The 23,367-nt window shown below is 46.9% G+C and overlaps 1 long non-coding RNA gene across 1 annotated transcript; it reads right to left on the reverse strand.

The window, feature by feature from the left end:
• Positions 1-3,772: 3,772 nt before the first annotated feature.
• Positions 3,773-17,620, reverse strand: LOC119389015 (uncharacterized). The gene is made up of 4 exons (XR_005182962.2): positions 17,534-17,620; positions 14,311-14,420; positions 6,034-6,101; positions 3,773-3,861 (listed from the first exon to the last, which is right to left on the reverse strand). It is a non-coding gene; the product is annotated as an uncharacterized LOC119389015 (long non-coding RNA).
• Between the last annotated feature and the right edge of the window lie 5,747 nt (positions 17,621-23,367).

Consider the following 23,367-nt stretch of genomic DNA (forward strand, 5'->3'; position numbering starts at 1 on the left):
CGAAGAAGCTGGGTTAACGGTGACATGATGGATGCAAAATTGCGAACAAAGCGCCGGAAATAGGAGCATAGACCTACAAAACTTCGAAGTTCCTTCATGGTCGTGGGCTTAGGGAATTCCGCGACTGCACGAAGTTTTGCAGGGTCAGGTAATACGCCCTGTTTGGACACGATGTGGCCTAAGATGACGAGCTCCCGGGCAGCGAAGCGGCATTTCTTGAGGTTAAGCTGAAGGCCAGCGTTGGTCAGACAAGTCAAAACGTGCCTGAGGCGACGGAGGTGTGTAGGGAAATCATGGGAGAAAACCACGACATCGTCGAGGTAACACAGGCACATAGACCACTTTAGACCACGTAGCGTATTATCCATAAGTCGTTCAAACGTAGCAGGCGCGTTACAAAGTCCAAAGGGCATGACGTTAAACTCGTATAGGCCATCAGGTGTAATAAACGCAGTCTTCTGGCGATCGGCTTCAGCCATAGGAACTTGCCAATAGCCAGACCGCAAGTCCAGTGACGAGAAGAATTCTGCTCCGTGAAGGGTGTCAATGGCGTCGTCAATGCGCGGCAAAGGATAGACGTCCTTGCGGGTTATCTTATTCAAACGACGGTAGTCCACGCAAAACCGGATAGATCCATCTTTCTTACGCACCAGTACGACAGGAGACGCCCAGGGACTGTGCGATGGTCGAATAACGTCTCTACGAAGCATGTCTTCGACTTGGTTGTTAATGACGCGGCGCTCTTCAGCGGAGACGCGGTATGGTCTTTGACGCAGCGGCTGGTGTAAACCGGTGTCAACGTAATGTTGTACTTGCGACGTGCGGCCCAGTTGAGGTTGCGACACATCGAAAGAATTCCGGAACTCGTGCAGAAGAGCAAGTAGGTCAGCGTGTTCGGCAGGGGTGAGGGTATCGGCGATGGCACTGGAAAATATATCACTGGATGACTCCCCGAGTGCCGACAGGGCATTTGGTGGGTCGCAGCAGTCATCCGGGACGTCAACCAAAGACGAAGAGTCGAGATCTGCCACGCGGCCGAGACATTCGCCTGCAAGCAGCGTGACAGGTGCAGAGAGCGGATTCAAGACGAATATATTGCTGCTGCCGGCGGCGATGTCAATCGTTGCGAAAGGTAGCGGCAGAGCTCTACGACTCGTGAAGACATCGGACGGCGTGAAAAAGACTGTAGCGTCGGCGTGGGCGTTGCAGGAAACAGGGACCAGTGCGAAAGTGCCAGGCGGAATGTCGGTATCCTCACGAACGAGCAGCTTGGGCGGCTGATGAAGAGCGTCAAGTAATGGGGCGTCACACAATGGGGAAAACTCAACTTCGGCGCGTGCGCAGTCGATGACAGCATTATGGCGGGATAGGAAGTCCCACCCGAGGATGACGTCATGCGAACAGGCAGAAAGGACAATGAACTCAACGATGTACAGATTGCCTTCAATGACCACTCTTGCAGTGCAGGCTGCGAGAGGCGTCACTTTCTGCGCGCTTGCGGTGTGGAGCGACAGTCCCGTGAGCGGCGTCGTTACCTTTCGTAATACACGGCAGAGATTAGCGGCTATGACAGAAACGGCGGCGCCGGTGTCCACAAGGGCAAAAGTACGAACACCTTCAACAGTTATGGCGACCACGTTAGTTGGGGAGGAGTGAGGGCTTGGACAGTTCGGAGATGGCGCAGTTCTTGCCTCTTGAACTGCGGCGTTTAGTTTTCCTGGTCGGAGGGTCCGGGCCGGCGACGCATGGAGGACGGCGATAGCCGCCGAGGAGATGGTGAGCGCTGCGGCTGGAAGTCAGGGCGGTGAGTAGGGGCATCGCGCGGTGATGGGCCAGGAACGTATTGGAGGAAGGGCTGGCTTCCGGCTTGCGACGACCGGGCACGGTCGCCGAAAGTTTGGGGGCGACGGCGGCAATAGCGGGCGACGTGTCCAGGAGTGTAGCAGGCGTAGCAAATCGGTCGATTATCAGGCGTCCTCCATGGATTGACGATTGTCGGTGCTGCCCAAGTGGAAGGATAGACAGGCGGTTGCGTGGGCTGCGAGTGCGTAGTGTAAGGTGGTTGCGGAAGCCTACGCAGAACGTCAGCATACGTGAGGGGCGCGGCTACAGGCTGCACGGCTTGCGCATAGGCGACAGGAGCAGCCACAGGCTCCGATGCACGCGCGTAGTGAACAGGGTTGGATGGAGGCGGCTCGCGGCGCGCAAGGGGAACAGCGTGGGCAACCTCCTCCGAAATAACAGTGCGGAGCGGGGTGGGCAGACGGGTGGTATGCTCGTGAGTAAAAGGCATTAAGGAAAGTTGGCGGGCAACTTCCTCGCGGACGAAGTCTCGAACCTGCTGAAGCAACGTCGAATGGTCAGGCATGGTGTCGAGACTGCACAGCGACTCGCCACCCCGTGGAGGCTGCCGAGTCAGAGCGCGCTGCTTCTTCAACTCGTCGTAGCTCTGACACAAGCTGACGACTTCTGAAACTGTGCCCGGATTCCTAGCCAAGAGCATTTGGAATGCGCCATCGTCAATGCCCTTCAGGATTTGTTTGATCCTGTCAGCTTCGGGCATGGTGTCGTTGACACGTCGACAAAGGTCGACGACGTCCTCAATATAGCTTGTGAAGCTTTCTCCAGTCTGCTGTGAGCGGACGCGCAAGTGTTGCTCTGCGCGCTGCTTGCGGACAGCTGGTCGACCGAATACTTCAGAGCAGGACGTCTTGAAGACGGTCCATGTGGGGATGTTCTGTTTGTGGTTGTTGTACCACACTTCGGCAACGCCAGTCAGATAAAATATGACGTAGCCTAGCTTGTCGGGGTCATCCCACTTATTATGCGCGCTCACCAGTTCGTAGTGGTCAAGCCAGTCTTCCACGTCGGTCTCATCTGCACCGCTGAAGACCTTTGGGTCCCGGAGCCGAGGAAGCCCGCTGCAGGTGACGGACAGGGACGAAGGCGCCGGTGGGTTTGCGTGGTCAGTCATGATCGGCGGTAGCGTCCGGCTACGCAGCTCCAGGGTGTAGCGACGGGGATGAACAGCACCCTCCACCAAATGTGAAGAGGTTTATTGGTCGTTGAAAGACGTAATGGTCGTCAGCGGCAAGCGAGCGAGAAGAAGCGTCCAGAGGCACAGCGGCGATCCGAAAACACGAGCCGAGCGAGCCGAGCGTTGGCGATGCTGCTGGATGGAGGCGCATCTTCTTCTTCACAGAGGGTTCAACTTAAACTGACACATACACATTCACAACAAATACATTTATATTTAGTCCTACTTTAACACTTCCTTTTATTAGGTCTTGAATCGTTTTTCGCACACTTCCGGACGTTTCTATGCCACCTCACAGTGGGACACAAACGAAGTGTCGATTCTTGCTCGAAAATTGCGCTCAGGTTCTTCCAGGTACACGCAGAAGAGCTGGTGCACAGTGGTTTTAAAGCAGTCTAGGCCTGTCTAGACTAGCCTAGGTCGATCTGGGTTCGTTTTCTTTCACGGTTTGAATGCATTAGTGGAATGACACAGGCCTGTAGGACCATGCTTTCTTTGAGCATATCTCATGTAATATGTGCGAATGTTAGAGAGCCCTAACGCAATCATTTTCGCAAAATTTTTGCGGCTTCAGTACGACTGCGCTACAAAAGCACATGGAGAACACAGAAGAAGACGCAACCAGCTGGGTGTGTCTTCGTCTCTGTTGTCCGTGTGTTTTTAGTACGCAGTTGTAGGGAAGTCATGGAATACCACCTAGCCCATAATGCTGCTCTCATTAAGTTTCAATGGCTTACCTTGGTATCGACACAGGGAAAAGCCAGACCTAATATTGAAAGACTTACAAAAGGTGCGGTAATGCAACCCTGCAGCACCATCAAAACCTGCAAGACAATGGAGAGCATAAATTTAGCATATTCTATTGCTGCATTGCAAATTTCGGATGCCTTCCTGCGAATCTTGATTCTTACATTGCATAAAAGCATAAAACAGAGACGGCTTGCAAAATATACAATGCACGTAGGAAAAAAATCTAGGAATGTAAAGGAAAACCATCTTTTGATGCTATGTAGGTGATTTATGGTAATTCTACTTTTGGCAATCCCACATCATTTACCTGCATTCCTGTTAGATGTCTATAGTGACCACTAGCCGAAATCTCCCTATGACAGGACTTAGATTCGACATATATGAATTGAGTATAGCAATAGGTCATTGTCATACTCTTCGTAGTCATTAGCCACCATGAGTGCATGTTTAGCAAGACCAGTAAATTATCAAGCAACTCTTATATTGAAGAGTGTGCTTGCACGAAAACACCAGAGGACATTAAAAAGTAAAAAAATAGCCTTTCAAACACAGTAAACGCTCGATCAAAACTATTTGCGTCTGCATTTCTTCGAATTCCCTTGGACAAACCTCTCGTGAAATATGTTATTTCCAAGAGTGGCCATATCCCTGTCTGTGATTCTCTCATGTCAGGTCTTTATTGCAGAGGTTTCAAGCGTTTAACCTCAAAATGCTCGGCAGCAGAATCTGCTTTCACGCAGCTGCTCTAGCACAAATTGTATTGCAAAAGAATTGCAGAGGTACATAGTACCATCTGACGAGAATGTCACCGTGCCGGGTTTTCCTAACTTGCATTTATTTCCTTCCGATTCTATTGCAATGCGCCCGACGTCAACTATGCTCCCCCTCCAACACAAGCATGGCATCTTTAACTACCCTTAACTATTAAGGCTAAATCCAAAGATGCATCATCAAGCGCGAAAAGCGACCTTCGGCGACGGTGGCGTCGGGGTCAAGACGAGTGATGCAAAAATGACCACGTGATGACGCCACGATGACGCCACAGGTCTGCAACATTTGTGACGTCACATAGCGTGACATCACATGATGAGTCATCACTTGACATATTCGCAAAGGTGGGCGATCTCGGAGACACTGCAAAACCACGCGAGGTGCAGACGACGTCCAATGCCTCAGATCCTGGATTAGTGTTGAGCAACGTTGGGTGTGGAAAGCTTTCGGAAAGAGGGGCGGGGCATGAGTATAGTCAACTGACCAGAAAATGGCTTTCGCCTTCGAATCGTCTCAGGCCAATGCATAAGGGACCGCGTGGCTTTTGATAAATAGCCTTAAAACCATTCTGCTCTTTTGCAAAGCGTGCATATATCTTTCTTCTTGGAAGAGCTTTTCTTGATTCGACACGTTTTATTGATCATGCGGGCTGAGATTGCCTGGAAAGTGCGCAAAACGGAAGTGGCTTTAAGTTCCGCTGAGCTCGCAGACCAAAAATTAGAACACATGGGCATCAGGAACACATGGGCACTGGGTCACCAATGATTCCACTTAATTTCGTTTTTCTTACGCCGGCTTAGAGAGATCATGGTGGCTTGTAAAAGCACAGTAAAAGAACGTATCCTACGCGAAAAACAATTGGCAGATGCATTTCATAAATGGCATTTCGCGAAAGCGAAAACACTTATACACAGTGGCCTTGTAGCAAGCACATTCTGGATCATTACAATATACCAGAGCTCTTTCCTTCATTAAAAGTAGACTGTGCCCAACTGGATAACCTTGTAATTGTGCACGAATGTGTATAAAAATGTTTTATTTCTATGATATACTACATCTCTACAGCGTGGTACCTTTAGGCAATCACTATTTCAGACATACTGATGAGCAAGGCTTCAAGTGGTCTAAATAGTGATGCTATGTCCCACTATGTTTATACGCGATATTTTAGATGTGTCGAATGGTATCGATGCTTCCGAGAACGTGGATACGACTTCAGAGAACATTGCAACCTGCACAAGGAAATTCAGCAGCGCCAAAGCTTTCCCTATGTCATGCATATATACCACGACCCAGATGACACAACAATTTGCAATATAAACGCCTAGGATTGTACAGTTTTAAGGGCATTCGGCCAACACGGATACGTCACTTTCAGATGCATCTATAATCATAATAACAGCTTCACTAGACTGTCGAACAGGTACTAGTAACACGTTCGGTGTCGTAACAAACATCTTTAGTCATCCACTTACCCTACCAGTAGAGCCCATGTATGGAATGACGATTGCATAAAGGCTCATAACTATTCCTGATGCAAAAGCTGTGGAGCAAAATATATATTAATCAGTGGACAATCGTTTTTCATGCAAGAAATGCGCTTGCACCTAATGAAAGTCACAAAGCGCAAATATCCGTTCAAGAACATTGACATAGGTACACTCTCCGCAAACAATGTCAAAAACGCTGTTATTGCTCGCAAAGCACATTCACTGCGTTCTATGGCCCTAACACGTACCCCTAAAGCGGTCTATCGTCCAACGCTGCTTATGAGGCGCTACTTACGCGGTGTTGTAGAAGGTAACAAGAGCAGTCACGGAGGGTGTGTGAAATTATTTTCCGGGTATCGCGTATCTCCCTGTTCGAGTCTTGTCTGCAGCCCACTTTAGCGTTTCGTCCTTTCTCGTGCTTCATTTATTAAAGATTACATCCTACAACTTTTGTATTCAAAATACTTGATGTAGGGGGCAGCTAGATGTTATGCGTAAAAGATGATAACAGAAAAAAATACTGATAGGTAAAATATTCACACTGTACCTTTACAATCACGTAAAGTCGTTACAAGAGGACCTGGAAGACCAAAGTCTGTTAAACGCAAAATCTTGTGTAGTGATTGTAGTTCTATATCCCGCGCTTCACTACTGTGAAACTTGAGGAACTGCGCAGCACGAGCACCTTGCGATTCCAGTTCGTAGAGATCCCACTGCTCCTTGTACCGAACCGTCAATGGCAATAATGTTTTAGGTAAGCATAGAGGGTGGCCCTAGAATGAGCATAACCTTGTTAGAAGTATTTCCAAACTCGGTGTGCGGCATGCGCGCTACTTTTTGATGCTCTTTATCGACTTCCTGCTTGTTCCGGCAGTTGAGATACGGGTCGTCTGCAGCGGTTTCCGTTAGGTTGTTCCCCCCGTCAGATGTAACGCCGGAGCAGCGCCGGTGAGAGGAGAAGTCGTGCGCTCGGCGAGGAGGTGGCGCCCTCTCTTGCGCGGCGTAGGAGTCAGCCGCAGACTTCTGAAGCGTTTTTAGTGTTTTCCGGTTAATTATTGCGATTACGTTTGGATATTTCTGCTGAGTGTATTATTTTAGACCTCGTTCGGTAATTTACTGTGGTTTTGAGCATTACTAGCCTTGTTTTAGCCCTGCATTGACCACATGATTTTGAGCGTGATCACACCACATGAGATCTATGGATGGACAGCACACCGGGCTCCTAAAGTGCTACGGACTTAAAATTCCGCCAATGCCATGCGCTGCGGTAATTAGAGGCAGGATTTTTAGGCAATAAAAAAGCACGTTTTAGGCGCCAAAATAGGCAGGTACAACAACGTTTTAGGCCTGAATAATCAATTATAGGCACAAGAAATGTTTACATAAGCGCAAATAATTTCAAAGGAAGACGTGTGCGACCTCTATATACGACAGGAAAAACAATTTACTGTTTATGGTGGTACGCTGGCACCAATAATGGAACGTAGCTGTGCAATTGTCCTTGGTCACACAGCCTTGCAGAACACGGTCTCTCCGCTTATTCTGTAGCATGGTGAGTCAAGTGTCCACTGTCGAATCAGCACAGACCCTGTGCCCTTCTTTTCGGCATGACTGACAAGGGTATAGCAGCAGCAGACAATCGGATCGCTAAACTACCAGAAGGAGAGAACTCTTCCTGTTCGCCGCGTCGAACCGCTCAGAACCACTTTGTCCTTTGGAAGTGAAGACCTTATAAAGTAAATTACAAACTAAACAAAAGCCGCGTGCACATCACATTTTTTTCTTTCTTCTTTTGCGCTTTACTCTCCCCTGGCGGCTCTCCACAATTTCGGATTCGCCAACCGCTCGCGGCATATCTCGCACGGCGGCGTATGCTCACCGGCGCGTCCAATTTCGCTGCTGCTGGCCGTCGTTGGGAGTTGGTTGAACTAAAAGACTATCTGAACCCTTTAGAGTTCCGAGCAGTCAATGTAGCGTGGTATTATGAATAACAGGCTCAAACTGCACCGGGAAGCGAAACTTGGGGTGAAATAGTGTTTATATATACGCTAGTTTTGAAAATAGGCATTTGTAAGCACTTATGCGCATATAGGCACGAACGCCAAAAATACGTGTTTATAGGCACTACAAAAACACTATAAAAGCCCACTTTAGCCTCTAATTCATGCTCATATACCAAAGTGACCCAATAGGAGCGTAAGGAACAAAATAGGTTGTCACGGACTGCCATTGTTACGACCCGGCGTCACGGCTAATCGATGGACGCCGCACTCCCCCGCTGACTGGCAGAACCGCTTGCTCATGAAAGAGTTGTCTTTTGAGCCGGGAAATGCTGAATGGCATGTTCTTCGAATGTTCGCCGCCAACGATTGATCCTCTGTACCTACGGAGGCGTCGCCAGGGTCAGGGAAGTCAGCGATGTACCCCGAACAAGCTGTAGACTTCAAGATGCACCGGCTGAGAGCCAAGCAAACTGACCATTCCCACTGCTAAACTGCTGGTGGAGAAGATGTATGAGATCACTCCAACAGGTAGTCACTCTCGCTCAGTTGAGAGGGGTGTCGCCGATATATCTTTAGGGCAGAGTCGGTAACAATGAAACGCCCATGATTGGACCCATGTAGAGATCTCTTTTCCCCCAAGAAGAGAATGGGGCCACGCGAAGGGTGACAAGCGCAGAATTTTGCCCGGCTAAGCAATCTAGTTACTGACCAACATGGTGTTCAAGCAGATCAACAAGTACCTCTTCTAGACGTTTTTAGTGTGGCTTTCTATCGGCTGGCCACCTAAACTCCGTTCGTCTAGTTGTGACGCGAATTTAACGTCTGCAACGTAGACATCGAGAATTCCCCTCGAGTTAGCTCAACCTGCCCGAGATCGCCTTCAAGCACTAGCCTCCCGGAAACACCAGCGTTGCAACACCACCGACATCGCAGTCGTGCCAGAACTCTCTTCGACTTCTCGCATCTGATCGTCGTGGACTCAACGCTGCCGGTCATCACACGTATGCCTTTGCTTGTTTATATCTTCGAACTTTCTCATCTATTGTTCTATTGTTTGTTAGTTTTGTGTAGTTTCTAATGCTTATCTCTTGTTAGAGGATTTATTGATTTTGTATGTATTTCGTTAGCTGGTATTAAGTGTTGTACTAGATTCCTTGTGCTGCAATATTACAAGAGTAAAGTTGTTTTGTTTCCCACACACGTCTCCGATCTCTTCACTGTGTCTGCTTACGTAAGGAGCGACCTAACTTGCTGTCATTCCCGTCGCCGACTTCGCACAGGCGACGCTAGAATGGCAGCTTGTAACATAAGTATTTGCCTAAAATCCGGTCTATAGTGATAATCGATATTACCAAACATTCATTGAGAAGCTGCCTACAATGCATTGCTTGCCTCTGAACCAAAAGTCGTGAGGTGGATGGACGTGCTCATGTAAATTGAGGAGTTCGTTGCATGACGAGGGCTTACCAGACACGTTGAATGCACCTTATTTGCCACCTAGAGGGTAGCTTACTACTTTGTCCACAGAAGGCACAGCTTATAGTATAATGTAACTTTGGCATTCACATTCGATGGTAGGCGTCCGTTTCATCAGTGGACAACACTAACTGAGATTAAACCAAAATTAACCAGTTCTAGCCAATATTTTCCAGCACTTGCTTGCACTCACTGGCCTTTATCCAACATACCCTGACCAACATACCCTGCACTCACTGGCCTTTATCCAACAGCTTGAGCACCTGATACCAGTGAACATTCGCCGAAGTTAACCAACATTACCAACGACTAGCCCAGACAGGCCGCTCGTTAGCCACCATTGGCGTATAGTTGGCCGCCGTTAATCAATATTAGTAAGCAATAGTCGACATTAGCCGAAGCCTGTAACAGTTAATCAGAGTGACAATAAATGAGTTATTTCATTATTCTCATTATTGTTTTGTCTAGCAAGGAAAAATGAACCCTTAATATTCCCCTTCTTGTGTGGAACCAGAAGAGATCGTAGTGCGTATAGGAAGGAGGGTTATAGTCCGGCCCAGTTCTGAAATTGAACAGCGTCGCGTAGACGTTAAAACAAGAAGAGTAACTTGTAGGAGTCACATTTCATAAAAATAAGGAACTCGGTTTTTTCGCTCAAACAAACAAATTAAAGTGAAGTCCAATGGAACACTGAACGTTCTCAAAGTGTTACCTTATAAGCACAGAAGTTCCGATCAATTATGCCGGTTACATATTTACCGCTGTGTTGTACACAAGATTTTAGAATATCGTTGTGTTTTTTACTGCTCTGCACTAAAGTACCACATTCGGTGTCTCAGTCGTGTACATAATCTCGGCCTCCGATTGTGCAGAAGTGATTATGGAGTAGCGTCGCGTGACATATGGACATAAAGACTGCAAGAAACGTAAAACTCTTGAAGCGTACCTTCTCGGTAACGGACGAAGTGCATCTATTAGCCAGCCGTCTGGCAACCTGTTAGAAATTGAGATGAAGTTTTTATGTTGCACGTCATCATGACATGCAGTCTTCGGGTCTAGTTTCTGATATATTGTGTATGACGTATTTCTGTTTATATGTAGTACGTACGCTGTTTTTCAGTGCCGTTGTAGTCAGTGCTGGTGCGTCCGTTTTACTGCGTCACATCATATTTCCACAGCATTACAAGGTGGCGCTTTTAAAACATCGGCGGATAGAGTCTATACGTTCTTTAAAACAAACCGTATCTATTTCACCGATGAGTATTATTAACCCTCTCCTCCGTTCTATAAATTAGGTCATCACCTGAACACATATATATGCCATCAGATTAAACCAAAATATAAGGCATGACAGCACTACTTAACAGACCACACTTCATCAAACCACTTAATTCATGCTTTGAAGAACACTGTCGGTCATGTGATATTTCTCAAGAGCAACTCAACGTCACAGTGCCTCAATTTCTGGTGAGGCACTCAACCAACAAGTCTGCCCTATTATGTCGCATTACCCAGCTTTGCGATTTTATTGCAATAGCAATTATGTGGGCACTACGGGCGGATTTTTGCCGTCGCCTTCGCGCCCCGGATATCTATATATATGTATGTACAAATAAAAGCCACAACTAAAAATAATTCAGAAGGAAAAGTTCCGAAGCCCTCCACTGGGATTTCGACCCTGCGACCCCTCGCTCCGCAGCTCGCTGCCTTAGATAATTACGCCATGCCTCATTCGTACTCCAGAATACTAACGACAGAATACAAACGTACGAGGCGTTGCACGGGACGCGACAGGTGGCGAAACTAAAATTATGTGAGACGCGGGCCTTGCTGCATCGTTGCCCGCGCTGCGTTTGCGTCGCATGCTGGCGACCCACGCTAATTTTCCATTTTAGGGTCGCAGCGCCGCGCCACTCGTGGGCAATGACGATATGCGTACAAGCCAAATCCCCCTTTGCGGGGACTGAGAGACAGGAGCGATGAGAGGCCGCTTTGCGCAGCTCCCGACCGGACGACCAAATGTGGATCGTGTGCTGGGCCATAAGGGTCGCCGAAGCGCAAGGACATTCGGCCACCTAGAGCGGCCCGAGGGCCCATCGGCTTCCTCTTCCCTGAACCCCCCCCCCCCTCACCTGACCCACTTCATGGCGTCAATAAAGTTGTATCCTCCTCCTCCTCGTGGACAGTCGGCCAGCGAAAAAGAGCGTCCAGAGGCTCGTGGTGGCGCGAGCTAGTGGGAACGTTTTGGTTCTGTAGACTTATGCCACAGGAGCGAAGATACGAGACGGCTGAACCAGTACCACAGTATATACGTTACACCGCAATCAGAATCCATCCTGAGGCTAAAATTACAGCGCAAACGCCCAAGACACCCACGAAGAAAAGAAACGTGCGACACAAGCGCTGACTAACAACTGCTTTATTCTTTCATTCGCCAATAAGCCCAAGGCAAACTTACCGCACATGCGCACACAACAATAGCACTAAATCAAAACGTGTAACAAGGATGATAGTGTACTAGATAGGTGGAGACTTGAAATTAAATTCAGATGGGTGCAGGGACAAAGAAGTAAGCAAGTAAGAAGGACAAAGAAGTGCGTTTGCGCGGTAATATTAGCCTCAGGAATATGTACCAACCGGAGCCAAATGAATTTTATCTTAGTGACCAGAATCCACGCATGCGGGGAACGCGAGTCGCGGCTTCACGTGCCGCTGCCAAACGCCGGCTTTATTTTCTTCTCTTGAGTTTGTGTGCTCTGCGGTTTTATATGCCGCCCAAAGGAATGCGCTGCGGTGTCTTGCGACAACGCGAGCGCAAGAGTACGAGAGTGGTTTGCGTTCTGCGCATGCGTCCTGGGGCTCGTAAATTTTGTGGATCCCCAATTCTAAAACTGTTTAGTGTTTCGCCGAAGTTCGGAAGTGCGCCTTCGACTTGTACTTTGATGTGCAGGGCGTGGTCGACCGTGCTTGCGCGATTATCTCTTGAGAGAGAGTTTTGTACGTCTTGTGCTTTCACCACAAAGTTTGCGTTGAAGCTGTAGGCCACACGAAGGTCACATTGCTCCCTGCAGCGGCCGCGTTTGCGAAAAGAATGATCTGCTAGGTAGAAGAGCCAAAGTAGGGGTTAGTTGAAGTAACAAATGTGCCAGTTCGCGCTCGTCCTATGTATACTTCTGCGTTCTTTCCGTGCCTCCTTCTTTGTGTTTTAGCTGCGCGCTGCATGTGTCGAGCTGTGACAGTTGTTGATTCGCACTCGCCTTGTTTGTTTTCTTTTCTTGCGTCATTTGTGCTTGAGCAGCGCGCAGCAAGTTTCTAGCCGCTTGCCGCTCTTCCAGTGACATTCCAATTTCGTGCTATTTAGGCATTCAATGCTTCGCCCTTGAGGTGAAACCGTGACTTTTTTCACTGATTCGTTCAAGGAAAGAATATATATAACCAAAAGCCATAATACAATAATTCCGCGCTCATCAGGAGAAATATAGCCTTCGAAAAATACTACACAGAACGCCTGCAAACAGGAAACCTCACTTGTGCAGCGATCGCCACAGAGAAAAGTCCAGCCAGTGTAAGAGTTCCTCGGTGTATTTTTTTTTCTTTTACAAGTCCACTTGATGCCTTATGCGAAGCAGTACCAAAAATCATCAAGCGTCAACACAAAAAAAAGATACACTGATTCATCCAGTGCACTAAAAGCTCTACACTTTAAATCTGAGTGTGAAAGTTTACCTGGCTATATTTTTATGATATATGATACATGAACATGATATATGACATATGAACATGATAGTTTTCAATAGGGAGGATATGCCTGTGCGCTGCTGCTGGGTCGCCAGCATTGTTGGGATATGAGAGAATGCAATCACAGATGCCTGCACTTCTTGGGCAGCACGGGAAGCAGTTAGAAACCTGAAAATACCCCTAAATGACAATCAGAGAATAACGCTACTGATTTTTTTATCGAGATGGCACCGATAGTGGGATTCCTGCAAAAGTAATAAAGTCCATATGACTAAGCCCGTACTTAGCGAATGAAAGGCCAAGGAAGGTTTATGGGGTTTCATTCAGGCCGAGTACATACTGGGCGTATCTTAAACACATTTCGTTTTTACTAAGAAAGGAAGAACAAGCAACACGTAAAAGAATGACAGGAGCCGCTAACAGTCGTACGTATATTAACTAGATATCCTTATATTGCAGCGCAGCGACAAAAGTACTTTCATGAGTTATACAAAGAACACATACATTTGCACCCCAGTTTATTTCTTGCAGGTAGTTCACTTGTTCCAATACGTACTGTTGTGACTTTCTTTAAAGGAACTTGCTTCTTCAATATGCTTTACAATAACGAGGCTCCTGAGATCATTATCTAAGAACTTACGGCTGGTAGAGCACAGACTTATACGTTTTTGAGCCGAAAACGACAATTTACTCAACTTACAAGCTAACGAGCTGACTAACGAACTAAATATCGGCTTCTCGCATAAAAACAACGTCGGCTGTACTTATTTCTCCCTGCTTACAGCAGCTGGTGGTGTCCGTAATGTAGGACTCCTGCGGCTGCGCCTGCCTGTCGGGCCCAGTAGATTAGCATTTAGCAGTCACACTTGTCCGAACTGCGCAGTACGAATTCCACTATTCAGAAGGAGGGGGGAGTGTCCTATAAAAGTAGACATCGCATTCCATCATATTCTCCTTATTATGAATGGCAATGAGGGGTAATGTTTTCACAGTGAATATCAGAAGGACACGAACAAGAAGGAAGAGTCCATCACAAAGTTCTTACCTAAAAGCTTCGTCAGGAGAAGCGAGACTCTTGGTGTCGGTTTGGCAAAGATAGCGACAAACTCCACGTAAGTTACGGCCGCCAGTGAATTTATGGCGGATGATATAGTGCTGAAAACGGTAGAAAGAAAAGCAGCGCGGATTAGGTGTGGGCAGTGTTCTCGGATAAAAAAAAGAAGTCGCAGTTTCGCCGCTAGGAGGAAGCAATGATTGCGATATCAACATATTGGAATGTCACACGAAGAACGGCAAGCAGCCCGAAACGTGCAGCACACTGCTGAAGCACAAAGGACACACGAAAAGAAAACACTCAGGACGAGCGCGAACTAACTACGGTGAGAGCTAGACACTCAAAGCGCGCTGCTCAAACACAAAGAAGGCCACATGAAATGAACGCGCAGCTACACAGGACGAGCGGGAACTAACAACTGTGTTTCTTCGTTGTGCTTGAACAGCACGCTGCTTTCGTAAACGCGGCCGCTACGGCGAGTGAAGTGACATTCGTGCGCTCTGTAACACCAACGCAAACTTTCTGGTGAAAGCACGAGACGAACAAACCGCCCACATCAAAAGATAAGCGCGCGCACACGGGCGACCACGCCCTGCAGGGCAAAGTAGAAAGGGAAGCGGAGCGCGCACGCCGCAGTGAGAGGAGCCATGACCTCTAAAGCGCTCTCTTCGCGCCATTTCGATGGTAATGCAGATAGCATGCTGAAATAACCCCGAGCTCGGCGTACCGCCAGCGGTAAATGCGGTAAATGGTGCATATAAATCGGTCGCCGTTAGCATGCTGAGGGACCAACGCTTTACGGTTGGCCGGTCTAACGCCGCGCTCTGCGGAGTGAGGGGTCACCAGTTCGAATCCGCGCTTCGGTAAGTTCTTTTCTGAATTTTCGCTGTGGCCTCTATAAATAGATATATACATATAGAACGGCATTTTAGAGTTTTCTGGACATTTATGGAAATTTTTTTTGAATGAGCGTATGCACATGTATTAGGTATTCAACTGCATGCCCCCCTCACGTATGCCTCTTCTGGAGCCTGTGAGGCATTCGCTAAAACAAATAAAATAAAATTATATATATATATATATATATATATATATATATATATATATATATAGCGCGAGAAGTGGCTGAGGCATTCTACATCCACAAGTATGGCAGCATGTGCGTTGCAAGGCCTTCGCTTACGTTACACAAACTAGAGATAGACTATCTAACCGCCAACTTCTAATCGTTCACGTGGTTTTTCTTGTTACTTATATTTTTGTGCTTCCTTCAATAAACTTCCAGTTGCTAGTCTGCGCTTGTGCGTGTGTCTCACTTGTCCCTGTTTATTTTGCGCAGTTTTTCGTAGTAATGGAGTACCAACTCGCCCAACACTCAGTCCTTTTAAAATATAGATATCAAAATACATACATACGGGACATATCCGCGACGCCGCCGGCAAAACAACAGCCGAGAGCATCCATATAGATACTATCGCAATAAAACAACAGTAGGAGAGTGTAAAACTGCAGAAACAGGGTGAAGGGAATGAAGTATAATGCGATGGCGTTGAAATAAGTGATGCTTTTAACAGACGCAGCAATTGTTCACCTCTTCTAGTGACAACGCTTACTGTATTTGCTTGATTACAGTAAGAAAAATATTAACGCTCGAAGGGCCTTCACGACGGTTGTACCGCTGCCATTAACACCCTCTGCCGCTTGGCGGAGACTGTGTCGCCGAAGTGTAGCGTGTTAACGGTGACTCTAGAGAACGGGAGTCCGTATGAGTACGGAAGCTCACACGACAGTCAATATGATTGGTGTTGGAGGTTCAGGTGCTGCTGGCATGACCGTTCTCCGCACGCCACTATCAGCACACCATAAACATTCCTGCTGAGCTGCTGCGTGTAACGTTGGCTTAACAGGCTTCCTTTTAGATGTGAAGCATCTTATAGCGGAGTTCAATCCGGTTGTGGTGGTGGTTTGCGGCGTGACCACCCTTACTGCGCATGCGCAAACACTCTCTACTTCCGCTCCCCTCTTCCATCCCCTCCCCTTTCCCCTCTTCCCTCCCCCTCTCCACTTCCCCTCTCCCTTTTCCCCCTCACCACTCCCTTTCTGAAACGCGGGCTCTACATGCCGAAACACTGCTTCGCATCGCCTCATGGTCCCCTGTAGCGGGAGATGGTGTGATTTTTATTCTACCGCTTCTGACTTCATGTCTATATATTCTTCTTAACTACTCTTTTGTTGGGGTAACTTTATCTAACATTTCCATTGACAATTTACTAACACTGACAGTTTTCACCTGCTGTCGTCTCCTGCATGTGCCATCACTGGAGATTCTCATCGTTCCGCCAGCTTTCTAAGGCGACTGGTAGGTACCAGCGTTTTCTTCATTTAAAATAGTCCTTGGAGTTCAAGCACAATGCGAAGTCTTGCCATCAGGGTTTCTCTCTTCGAGAGTAAACTCTCACGTCTTTTGCAACCTCATCACGGGAATGAGTCCTCACTACATGAAATGAGTACTGCTTTTGTGTGCTCGGCTCTTGGGCCATCAGCTATCCCATCGGGTGATGTAGTCGAAATTTCAAGGTAATGCATGTTTTAGCAATGCGAACGGTTTGATTAGAAAAGCTGAAGGCAAGAGGGTTGAATACCTCATAACAGTGCCACTACGTGAGTTTAGTCTGAAAAATAGAGCCACCAGGAAAGAACCATGAAGCAAATAGGGTTGCTCGTAAATGAAGCATTGCTGTGCAAGACCAAAGAAATTATAACATCAGTAATAACGGAAACATCATTAGAACACTAACAGCAGCGCTTGTCAGACATTTACGCTACAGTGAGAAAGTGCCTTGGCAGGGATATGCTTGCCGTCGCTGCAATCTTTTCCATGTGACACTGATCAACAAGCATTAGCTGATTTAGTTAAAACAAATATAGTCTGCAATGAACGAATGAATTGTCTCTAAGTGTACTGTATTTCGATGGTACACAATTTTATCAACAGTACAACATAATAAAGTCTAATTTCATAAAAAAGTGAGCGAACAGGAAGGAAACAGCACTATGGGATCCACAAATTCCGCTGATCACGCACTACTTTTACGTGGAATGGCGCAAGACATGCATTCGTTGTGCATTCTATTGAAAATTGTTCTTTACGATTTTCTAATACTCTGAGAAAATATTTATTTTTAGACTTCCTTGTGAATGACGTTATAGGTACCTGGTAGTGGCTCCTACAACACCTGCCAGAAAGAGGCCAGAAAATCCCCGAATGCAGCCAAATGAGCGTTGACGTAGTACGGTATTACCTGAAAAAAAAGGCACATTATTGACAAGACTTTTGGCGCCGACCTGCTCTGAACTATTCGCAATGCCCATAGACTGTCGCGCCACCGAGCGGAATTCAGGAGCGTCCTCTCGAGGAGGGTTAGTAGACGACAAAATGGCGGCACTATGCAGTCGCTCCCTTGTGTTAACGCGTTGGCAAGAAAGGAACACTACGACTTTGCATGTTCCCTGCATCAGTGAACAAACCGGGCCCTCCGTGACACGAAAAATGTGATTCGTTCTTGCGAGACGCGAAGTTTTCGTGAAAATACGTCGCAACTCGCGCTTTCAATTCTAGCCCACAGTGTACACATACTATCAGCTTCGCGAGGCTTTCTGTAGCCACCTAGGTAAGTTAAATGTTATCGTCCGACATATTCAGTTGAAGCTCACCCTGTTTTGCTTGCATATATAATTGGTCAGTGTTTCTTGTACTGCATGAGTCCCATAACACTGTACGCGGGAGGGAGGTCGCGCGGGCTCGCGATGTGCTCATGTATAACTGAGCGATCTCAAGTTGGCGATACATTGAAATAGGGCCTATATCCTTTGTCAGCAAAGCGCTGTTACGAATCGTGCGAGCGACGTTGCAATCATTCGAGGACGCGTCTGCTCGACGCCTTTCGTGGAGCGAACGCTTTCCATCCACGCCGTCCTTCGCCAGTGTGTTGGGTTTCATAGCCACCGCTGCGCCGCTTGTTTTTGTACGTTTGTTGATAGGTGGCAGCACACTGCAAGCGATTTGCTTGTTGACCGGTCTGAGAGCAAAACGTTCTCCGCGCCCAGACGTCTCTCTAATTGTAAACGTGGTGATGCGGAGTGGTCGAAGTCGTTCGGCGGAGGAAATTCTTCAGATTGCTTTCAGCAGTGATGTTGAAAGAAACCATCTTGACGACGAGGATTTTTCACTGGACGTAGAAGACTGTGAAAGCACTGAGAGTGATAGCGACGATGAACCACCAGTTGCTAACTCACGACGAGCGAGTTGCCCTTCACGTCCCCTCGTGCGTTAATGTTCTTTCACGCTCGTAACTCGTAAGTCACTTTGATTGTATTTAATGTATAATATCCTTGAGCGAGATCGAAATAAAAGTATAGTTCCTCTTGTGCATTGCATGTATCACAATTATTGTGGATATTATGGAGCGCCGCATCGCCATTACGCTCGAGCTTGACCAGCGAAGCGAAATGGTTAGAGCGATGGAACGTGCAGTCACGGCCACAATCCACGCCTCTCGGCTAACTTCTTCGAAGTTGCGAAAAGCATACGTGTGCATTCTTTTCGATATTCATGTTTGGATCGTGCTGATCGAATCTGCAACATGCGAGTGAAGTGAATTGCACACGGCTAGAGTCTTAGCATGGCTGTGACACAAGCGCTACTGAATGGGATGTTAAATTCTCGTGTTCCGTTGAAGACGTAATACCGCGTTCCCGACTGCGCAAGTAATGACGAAGGGGTATTATCACAGAACACTTTTATGTTTGCAAGCCATCATCACGCGCAGCAGCGATGGCGCTACTCGCTGGCAGCCTACTACTGCGGCAAATCCGTCAGGCAGGCTCGGTACGTACTACCTCGGAGTGCCGTTCAGCTCATACGTCAATTATAGTTCATACGGGTTTATGTAGCACGCACAGGATTTCGCAAAGCATCGTTATGCACGGTAACGGAGCTGAAACATAACCTTTTACTGCGCAGCAAATAATTAGGTGGCGAGTACTTAGCACTTTCCATGGTTTGGGAAAGTATTTTAGTCTCATATCCATTTCAGCGCAGCTCATGACTTCATCCGGTGAAAGTGGCATGGTCCGTACGTCGCCACGTCCTATATGTTCCTATGCTAACAAACGGGTTGACCCTCCTCCTGGCGCCATGTTGAAAAGCACGGCGCGCCACCTATAGTTCGTGGGCATTGCGAATAGCGGACACTACAATATCTCAGGATGATTGTATGTTGTATGACACCTAGAATATATGTCACACAAGGAAATAAATAAGCCATTACTGCATCGTGAAGCGGCAAGTTGGACACCAAAGATATTTATTTGTCAGATTTTGCCCGCTGCGTTTTGGAAGCCAAGCCAGGAGTGGGGGCGTCATCTTTATAAATAATAACAGGTTAATTATGCACCACATTTGATCGATTGGGTAACACTCATAACATTGATGGGGTTGCATAATAATACTGAGGACGAGCAACAACACGGCAAGTTAGACAAGAAGCAGAAGCTATCAAAGGCACGTAATCCTCAGCATTAGCAGAAGGTGAAACAGACTGTGAAGGGCCCACTCTAGAGGAATGACTGTTTTCTTCGACTGATGCTCAGGATTGCGTGCGTTTGATCGCTCGTTTCTTGCCGTGCTAGGTTTTTTTGGCTGGTCTTGTTTCTGCCCCTTCTTTATTTCCTCTTTGGTAACCTTGCGCCATGCCTCTAAAGTAAGTGAAGAAGGGGACGTCACTGAATGCGAAATCGACGCGATTATAGAAGAAAGTACACAGTAACTAGTATTACACAAAGCTCGTGTGTTCACGAATCGCTATTTTACAGCGAAAGCTCTTATGAGATCATTTCACCGGCCGTTTTTGGCGCCGTAGTTGTCCGCCGCCGCCGCCGCCGGTGTCCGTAACCAGTATCGCTCGAAATAAAAAAAAACGAAATAAGAAAAAATCCCAGGATGGAACGAGGTTCGAACCTGGGCCCTCTGCGTGGGAGCCCAGTATTCAACCTCTGAGCCATGCCGGTTCCTGAAGCTGCTTTATAAAAAGGTCCTATACAGGCTTCATGTCGGGAATGAACCACATTAGCATATGCAATATAGCATGGTAGAAGAGTAAAATAAGCACCAAGCGGCTCACAACGCGAATTCTGTAACCAGGCTTCAAACAATGCGAATTGCGCGACGAGTAGGTTGTTGAATGCTTCCAACCCATTACAAAGGGATCTGCCATAATTCTTCATCGTCATCAGGCACAGCATCAACAAAGTGCCCATAATGCCTTACATGCGTGTAGCAGGTACCACGGCTCTCCGTAGAATGACGAAAAATGGTACAGTGCCTGCTGCCATACTTCTCAAAAATTACAATGATTTATAGCGTAGTGGGTTCCTCGCAAGTGCACTTGTATTGGTTGCCAAGGAAGCCCATAAGCCCATGATCCATTACCTCGGGGTCTCAGTAAAATTACAATGATTTATAGCGTAGTGGGTTCCTGGCAAGTGCACTTGTATTGGTTGCCAAGGAAGCCCATAAGCGCATGATCCATTTCCTCGGGGTCTCAGTAAAATTACGATTCAGAGCGTAGTGCGTTCCTGGCAAGTGCACTTGTACTGGTTGCCAAGGAAGCCCATAAGCGCATGATCTATTTCATTGGGGTCTCAGTAAAGTTCTTCGCCCCTCCGCCGTCTCTCTTCCACGTCAGCGTATGGTATACAGAATGACGGGAGAGGGAAATAGCGACCTGGCGTCACCCAATGCAAATTACATAACTGGTGGGCTGTTTTAAAACTTCCAACTCATTACAAAGGGCTGAGCCATAATTCTTCATCGTCATCAGTCGTCGCGTCAAAAAAGTGCACATAATGCCTTACAGACGTGTAGCTGGTGCCTCGCTTCTCCGCAGAATGAAGAATAATGGTGCTTCCCAAATTCACAAATATTGTGATTTATGGCGTAGTGGGTACCTCTCTAGTGTACTTGTATTGTAGCCCCAAGAGAGCTCACAAGATAGCTTACAACGGGATCTAGAAACGCCGCTCTTCCAGCTTTCGCTATTTTTTTCTGAAAAGGTACCGCAGCTAAAAGGGCACCGAATAAACAAATGTGCGAATGCTTTCTGTTTGTTGTTATAAGCCAAGAAGCAAATTGTATGTTCCCAATAAAGATAATAAATATGACTCCGGAAGTTGGCTGAAAACATTAACACAGGAAAATTAAGAAAAAAAATGTTTAGAATAATAGCTCCTCGGAAACTAATACATGGGTGCAGGGTTAGATACCCGGACCCACTCCGCAAGCACAAGCACAATCAAAGTGCAAGGGAACAAAACAAAAGAGAGTAGTAACACCCATGTGATGCAAGCTGTACGGACAATGTCAGTAAGGAAATGAACCAATGTCGAACAAATATCAGGCATAAGATCCACTTGAACATGTGAAGTCAGCGGCTTACAATAGCCCAAATAAGTCAAAGTGTGATCTTTTCTGTCATGGTTCGCGGAAAGAAGGCGAAAAAGGTATCCGTTTGTTTTCACTACATTATGTTGCAGCGATGTAACGGCACATCAGTTTCAACATAGATTAGTGACACATGAGACCCATTGCCTTGCTTTTGAAAGATCATTAGAAAACAAGAATCGTTGAAAGTAGCTTTGGTAGCAGAACATGCAGGGTGCCCAAGCTAACTCCAGGCAGAGCTTAAAAATATGGCGACGCACCCTATCCTCCTGATTCCCGGGTTAAAGTTAGGTGCACGAATTTTTTTTTTCAGAAAGTTCAGTATAGCTCGAATAGACCACGTAGGCAAAAAGTGTTAAAGCTTAACTTAGTAAAAGTTGGGTTTTGTATGTGGTGCAATGTCCAATATATTTGACATCAGGCCTTGACTTGGTCCTGATGCCCAATATATTGAACATCAGGACCAAATACCACGTCGAAAATAACGTACCTAAAAAGTTCTTTAAAAATGATAAGGTACTTAAAAATGATAAGCAAGCAAAGAAACTTTAGAAATGCAAGCCAAATTACGTAGTTTGACGATTGCGGCCGTAGAACACGACACTGCTCACCGCTGCCATTTTTGACTAGTATTCCAGGCGCGCCGCTGCATTGATTTTGCTCACACTTGACAGAGGGCGCTAGTAGACGTTCAAAAAACTTAAAATAGTTTTCAACGGCAATAATGGGTGCTGAGGTTAGAGCAGACGACAACGAGTGGTCCAATATATTGAACAATTCCCCATAGCCGGGACTCAAGAGTCTATGCCGACGCGACCAAAAGCGTGTTGCTGACTTCTGCATGTAGTAAGGCACACCATTTTGCAGCAGAGCTGTTAGGCTCGATGTTTGCCTCGTGTCGTAGATAGAAAGTTATCATCATCATGAAGCGGCACGAGCTCAGTCACCACCTAAGCACTCTGTTTAGCTGTTTACAAGAGAAGCTGAAACGGGCGGCCCTTAATAGCCATTTATAATCTAGCATAGCAAGGGGCCGGAAAGGGAGAGGTTAGAGGGTAAAAGCCAAGCCAAGCTAGGACCAGCTAGGTGCCTGCCAGCTTTGTACGTCTTAATGCAAGCTGTGCTAATTTGTTGGTGCTCTTCTTAATTGCTTAATTAGGCAGTCTTAATTAATGATCATTTGAAGCAACGAAGTTAGGCCAAATAGAAAGCTGTAGATCGATTTGAAAAACTCCCAATTAGACAGTTTCTAAGTTTATATCTCTTAAGTATTAGTTTTTCCGCTTACTACAGGTGCCCGCGAAACACAAAATATGTGCCACGTGATATCCCCGCTAGCGCAGCGTAATTGCAGTGCTCCCGAACGTTCCGCGTACAGTACGGTCCACTGTTAAAGGGAACACTCGAATGATCAACTTTCATTTTGTTGGCCCCCTAACGGCTAGTGGATGCGGAAGGATTGTTCGCGGACGTTACTAGTCTATCGTAAGGGTACGGAACTGTCAACCACCAGTAGTGTTAGGCAAATCTAAGCCATTATGCTTTTG

The sequence above is a fragment of the Rhipicephalus sanguineus genome, chromosome 4 (genome assembly GCF_013339695.2).
Source record: "Rhipicephalus sanguineus isolate Rsan-2018 chromosome 4, BIME_Rsan_1.4, whole genome shotgun sequence".
In the NCBI taxonomy this organism is placed as follows: Eukaryota; Metazoa; Arthropoda; class Arachnida; order Ixodida; family Ixodidae; genus Rhipicephalus; species Rhipicephalus sanguineus.